A 5,822-nucleotide genomic window follows, 5' to 3' on the forward strand; every position below is an offset into this window, starting at 1 on the left:
TCTTGAGTTTCCCTGTTATCACACATCACCTGAACTGTGTCTGTCCTGATGTGGGAAAACACAAGGAGAAAGGAATCACAGGCCCACTGTGTCTGTGTATTTTCTCTTAAGTCTGGGGCATATGTTACATAATAAATTTCATTGCAATTTAAGTGTAGTCAGATTATTTTGAGTTTGCCATGAATATGAACGCGTATCTGCCCATTACGATGATCAAACTGAAAAAGCTTAAACGTTATCAAACTGTGGCAGCTAGTTCACATGTCTCGTAAAATACTTCTAGGACCCATTTATGCCAAGTTCGTGCAAGTTTCTCATGTATACAAGTCTCATCTTAGATCAAGGCATCCTGTGATCATGTGTCATGCATCCGTAATAGCATTACAAACAGGGTAACAAGTGGCCAGACTTAGCACAAACGCAGCTGTGGGGAGTCCGACCTAGTGAAATCTAGTTTATCTGAAGTCTAGTTTATGAATGTTCTTGCAAGACAGCTAACACAGTACTGCACCTTCAAATGATACATCAGTGGCCTTTTGCTTCCTACAGTGAAAAGAAACATAGACCACAGCACAGAAAATCAGTTCGGGAAAGTTCCTTGTGACAAAAATGCATTCTTGCTTAAGAGCATCTAGCATCCTCTGCCCAACCCAAAACCACAGAGGCTAAGTGACAAGTAAGTCTCCTTCTCTAAAGCCATAATGAAGAGCTATATTAACAAGGCAATAAAAAAAGCTTGTAATAAATTAACTGCTTAGTTTTTTCAGGGAACATAAAATTTTTTCCTCAGTTTCAGTCCATTCAATCCTCTGCGCTAAAATGCTCCCAATGGCTGGCAGTTGCTTGGTCCCATGGGCAAGCCATGCTCTCCCTGTGGGAGGTCTGCTGAGGATGCTGCCCACCCATGGCATGGAGTATGCAATGTCTGTCTTCTCTACTCACCCACAGTGCAGCAACAAGGAGCCCAGAAAGCTTACTTAATACCTCCCCGTTTGTGTGCAATTTCTTTCTGTTCCTGCAGAAACAGAATATCAACGTCATCCTTGCAAAGATAAGAAAGAACCAGGCTAAAGTATGACCTTCACTTCCATACAGTCGTTTTATCGTGGCTATATATTATGAGTCGCAGGATCCTAAAGAGCAGCAGATATGACATTCATATGCTCATGTTATTGGTTAATTGTTTGCTATATATCAAATTCAGTAGGCTGAACCCCTTGATAGGAAATTTTTTGGTACAAAAGTGTATGTGCATGCACACTCACGAATGTGTGTGCACAGACATGAGGTGTCCACATGTGTGTTGAACAGCTCCCCGTGAGAAGTGATGTTTTAACAGTGTGTTTGCTGGAGTAAATGGTGCTCACACAGTTCCCAAGCAGATGTAAGTTACCCATATGCTGTGCATTTTTATCTCTTAAACCAGATTTACTGTGAAATTATGTGCAGTATGAGATGGTGATTTTTAGCTTATCTATTTATCTCTACTGGGACTTGGATTTTTGTCTTGCTTTACTTGTCTGTGAGCCTCCCAGTAGAAGATTCATTTGCATTCACTGAGATGATAAACAGTTTTTATTCTCCAGTCCTGTTATCATTTTCTATTACTTTTTCTTTAATCAATTATTTTTATTCATTGATAACCAGGCTTGTAAAAACAACTTTGAATAACCAGCACACTAAAACACCCACTAGAAAACAGTTTACAAGAAATATCTGTCCCCTGCCCTTTGATGAGTTTTCATCCTATTCTAAGCAAACATTTTGGAACCAAGTCCTTTATCGTAGGCTGTCCAACAGCTAGATACAGATGCACCCATCTATCTATCTGTCTGTCTATCTATCTACCTAGCTATTTACCTTTGGTTTGCTAATTGAAACATTTTTCCTGGATAGTTTGCTTTCTCAGCAGTTATTTGCAACATCTGAAACAAAGTGAATATAAAAAGGACCGACTTTGGGAAGTTTTCTTTAAATGCTCAGATCCTCAGTGCTTCATATTCTCAGGAAAAAAAAAGTAAGTGAAAAATGAACAAGTCATGGATTTTCAATGCTCTAATGACTTATACTAATGTATTCCTTCCTCTAAATACAGATTTCTATTTAAAATTCAGTATGCAGGGGTATTATGAATTCTAGTTTAATAGATTCCAAATAATTGCCCTTTAGAAATGATGAATAGCTGTTTAAAGCCACTGATAAGAATATACTATTTCTCCCCTAACAATGGACCTTCTACATTAACTGTATCATATATGCTGGAAATTAGTTTATTAATTTTTTTTATTGATATGCAAACTACAAGCTGATGGCAGATGGCAAATAACCCCTTTACTCTAACACCAAACCCTCCAAAAAAAAGCCTTGTCTCTGCTACAGTTCTTGTAGGGGGACAAAAAAGAGAGATAAGAAGATAGCTTTTATATTGAAGGCAGGCCACTGAAATGCAGATGATGCCATTCTCTCTTGCACTCAGTTTTCAGATTTTCTGGCATAAAAAGAATAAGATATAAGATGGAATTAATGACCAGATTTTGCAGAACTGCAATTCAAGATGCTTTCTCTCTGCTGTTCATGCTATCTCTGAGTGGCCTTTAAAACAACTATTCTAGACTTGTTCTTTCATTTAAAAGACAAGCATCCAGAAATACTGAAATTAAAAATACATTATTCATATATTCAACATAGGAATGACCTGACAAAAAATTTCACTTAACAGAGCTGATGGTTTCTTCATAACATATGAAACGCTTTGAAAATACCAAACAAAATAGATTAAATGCATCTGCAGTTGAATTTGCAGTTATCATAAAACGTGACACTGGAAGTTTCTGAGGTTGTATGTGTTTTGTGTACTAAACACACCTGCTGTACTTAAATGCAGCACTTGAAAAAATATATGCAAAATGTGAATATATTAGAAAGCTAACACCTTTTTACTTAAAAACTTGGGGGAGGATGTGTATTTTGAAGTGTTATTTCAAATATTTAGGGAGATATACAAAGATATTGTACACCAACAATAGTGCTTTTAACAAATAATGAGGTAATGCAAAGCTATAATATAGTGCTATACGTAAATAAATGGTTTTTCATTGCATAATTGTTGGATTATACCAAGCTTTTAGATTACTGGCATAAATAAAACACTTAGTGGATGAAAAGTGAATGTGTATATATATATATATTGGATTAAGAAACTGGTATTTCCTATCATGTGCATATTATGCAATGGAACATCCTAGTACTAGTGCTCACTTGCTCTCTCTGTTCATATGTGACTGCATGTAACTGCATTTCTGTACAGGGAATTCATCTCAGCTAAATTTTGTCTGTTGAAAAAATATTTTCCAGTGTCCGTACTTGCTAAAGCTAACAGCAAAAAGAAAACCTCTTTATTAGAGGTTAGAAAGTTACTGTAAGAACTGTTCTACTTTTCTTGTTGCCATCAATCCTACATACAAGGAACTTAAATTTCCAATTAATTTCTCTTGGCAAAGTTACCAGCAGCACAAAAGGTCCTAAAAGTGCGTTAAAGCAGTTTTAAGTCTTAACCGTAGTTGCGTCTATAATGCTTGGCTCTGGTCCCTTTAGCCTTTTATTTTTTTTCTATAGGATCAGGGCAGTTACCCCCATCTCAGGGCCTTTTCTTCCTCCCTCTGGGGTAGGCTGCCTTCTCCACACACCACTGGTACCCAGAAAAGAATGGTTCTTCTGTTTGTCTGGCCGACTGCATATTGCATCCATTGCTCCATTCAGCCTGTCTTTTCAGGTCTGGTAGCTTCTGTACAACTTAGCTTTTGTGCTCTACTGCCAGGGCTTTTCTGAAGCCAGACGCTTTTTGAAAAGAGGGTATATTTGCATAAACAATACCATGTGAGGAGGTCTGCTGGAAAGAAAATCAAAATTCAGCTGAGCGAATCTTCCTGAACAACTCATTTCTTGCAACCAACACCTCCTATCGTTACCATCTGTGTACTAAATTATGGCTGAAAACGTGTGCTGCTCTTTCTTTTCGCCTGCTCTTGTGTACAGATTCCTCATATCAGCTGAAGTATATTTTGTTTTCAAATTTAGGCTGAACAGAGACCCTTAAACAGAATTCAGTATATGGAAGGAGGAAAATATAGTTGTATTAAATAAGGAACAGAGGGCCCGCCATGCATTAGATGGCTTGCAACCCAGATTGGATTTGCACTGAAGGCTCATCAAAATGCATATCAGAAAGAAGATCTACCCATCAGCTTGCTGAGATTTCAGGTCAGTGATGGCAGGGCAGCTTTATCAGGAGAGAGCAGGGAGAAGAAGGCTTACTGCTGCGAATTATAGCAGAAGGAATCATTCTGGAAAATATGTGGTCTTAAATCTTGAGTGGCTTAAAATATTGGATATACTGAGCGCATGTGTATATGTATCCACATAAACACAAAAATAAAGAGTTCATACATATGTATACATGAGTGAATTCATGTATATTTCTATGCACAAGCAAACATGCACACGTGGTCTGTGCTACAGCCTCTGTGTGCATTTACAATATCCTACACATGGGAATAAAAATAATTAGGCTAACCCTGAAAAAAAGCAGGCAGGCAAATCAAAAGTAGCCACATGGAAAAAAGGAAGAATAGATTTTCATAAGCCACTGCTCAAATCTCCCGCTTATTTGCATTTTTTATTCAAATATCTAGCTAGGTAATGCATCTCTCACTATTTCATTAAATCTCAATCTTAATTTTATTTTCTTACTCAGATGCTTTGGATATAATTAATAACAATATTTAAAATGTGTCTCCCCTACTGTATTAGGTCTGCACATACAGCATCTAGTGTTTTGCACTGCCTATTAAATCACACTCATATGTCAGAAAAATGGTGCTTATGGATGTGTTCAGCATACAAAACTATCACAGATGAGGGGCTTTTCTTCTACCCTGCTGCCTTGATCACTGCCCACTTTCCAAGCCCTAGTGTCAAATGGATTGGGAGAAGACAGATTGCCTCCGACTGTTGGCTCTATCCATGTGTTGGAACAGTGTGCACATGGGATTTTTGTGGGCATTTTATATTGTTCTGGTTTCTTCCTGCACAAAATCCAGTGCAAGGGGCAAGTTTGAACGGAATATCTCATATCATGTCTTTTCACTTACAGACAGGCATCCTATCAAACTGGTTCCCAAATGTCTGAAGTAGCCCCTTACCATGAATCAAACTACACTTCTGTCACAGGGCTCCAGTTATGCTTGTGTCTTACCCTGAGGAGGTATCCAAGCAGACAGCTAGCAGAAATCTGGAAGACCATACATTCACCCCTTCATTTCCAAGTCCCCTGTAAGATGTGGAGCTTTATTATGTTTACCTGGAATGTGAAGTGGTCCATTTCATACAACACTGGAAAACGAAGGTCAATGAAGATCCTTAAAGAAATTGGGCTTAGTAATAGTGACTCTTTTCGTCAGATTTCATTTTGTGGGAATCATTCCTATAATTCTCTGCTTTTCTGAGGATTTTCTCTATATTACCTTCACAACCCTGACCAAGAAAAAGAAAAAAAAAGGAAAATAAAGTCACAGAAGAAATAAAAATGTTTATGTAAGAGGGACATTGCCTGATTAATATTAGCTGTTTGCTCATTATAGTGCAAGAAAAATTAGAGAGGAGGGGATGGTTGGAAGTAGAAGAGAAGGAAGAGTGAACTCCATATTTTTTGCAGGATGTATTTTTCACGGAGTCTGCAAAACGCTTTGGAGGGGGGTTTGCATGACTGGATTTTGTAATCCCCATAACTTGGAAATCAATAAGATAAATGGAGGAGAAATGAA

The 5,822-nt window shown here is 37.8% G+C and overlaps 1 long non-coding RNA gene across 1 annotated transcript; it reads left to right on the top strand.

Annotated features, from left to right (window-relative positions):
- LOC108508283 lies at positions 1 to 5,546 on the top strand. The gene is made up of 3 exons (XR_001878373.1): positions 1 to 2,017; positions 4,078 to 4,260; positions 5,153 to 5,546. It is a non-coding gene; the product is annotated as an uncharacterized LOC108508283 (long non-coding RNA).
- Positions 5,547 to 5,822: the final 276 nt, after the last annotated feature.

The sequence above is a fragment of the Lepidothrix coronata genome, unplaced genomic scaffold, assembly GCF_001604755.1.
Source record: "Lepidothrix coronata isolate B3197 unplaced genomic scaffold, Lepidothrix_coronata-1.0 Scaffold289, whole genome shotgun sequence".
NCBI lineage: Eukaryota > Metazoa > Chordata > Aves > Passeriformes > Pipridae > Lepidothrix > Lepidothrix coronata.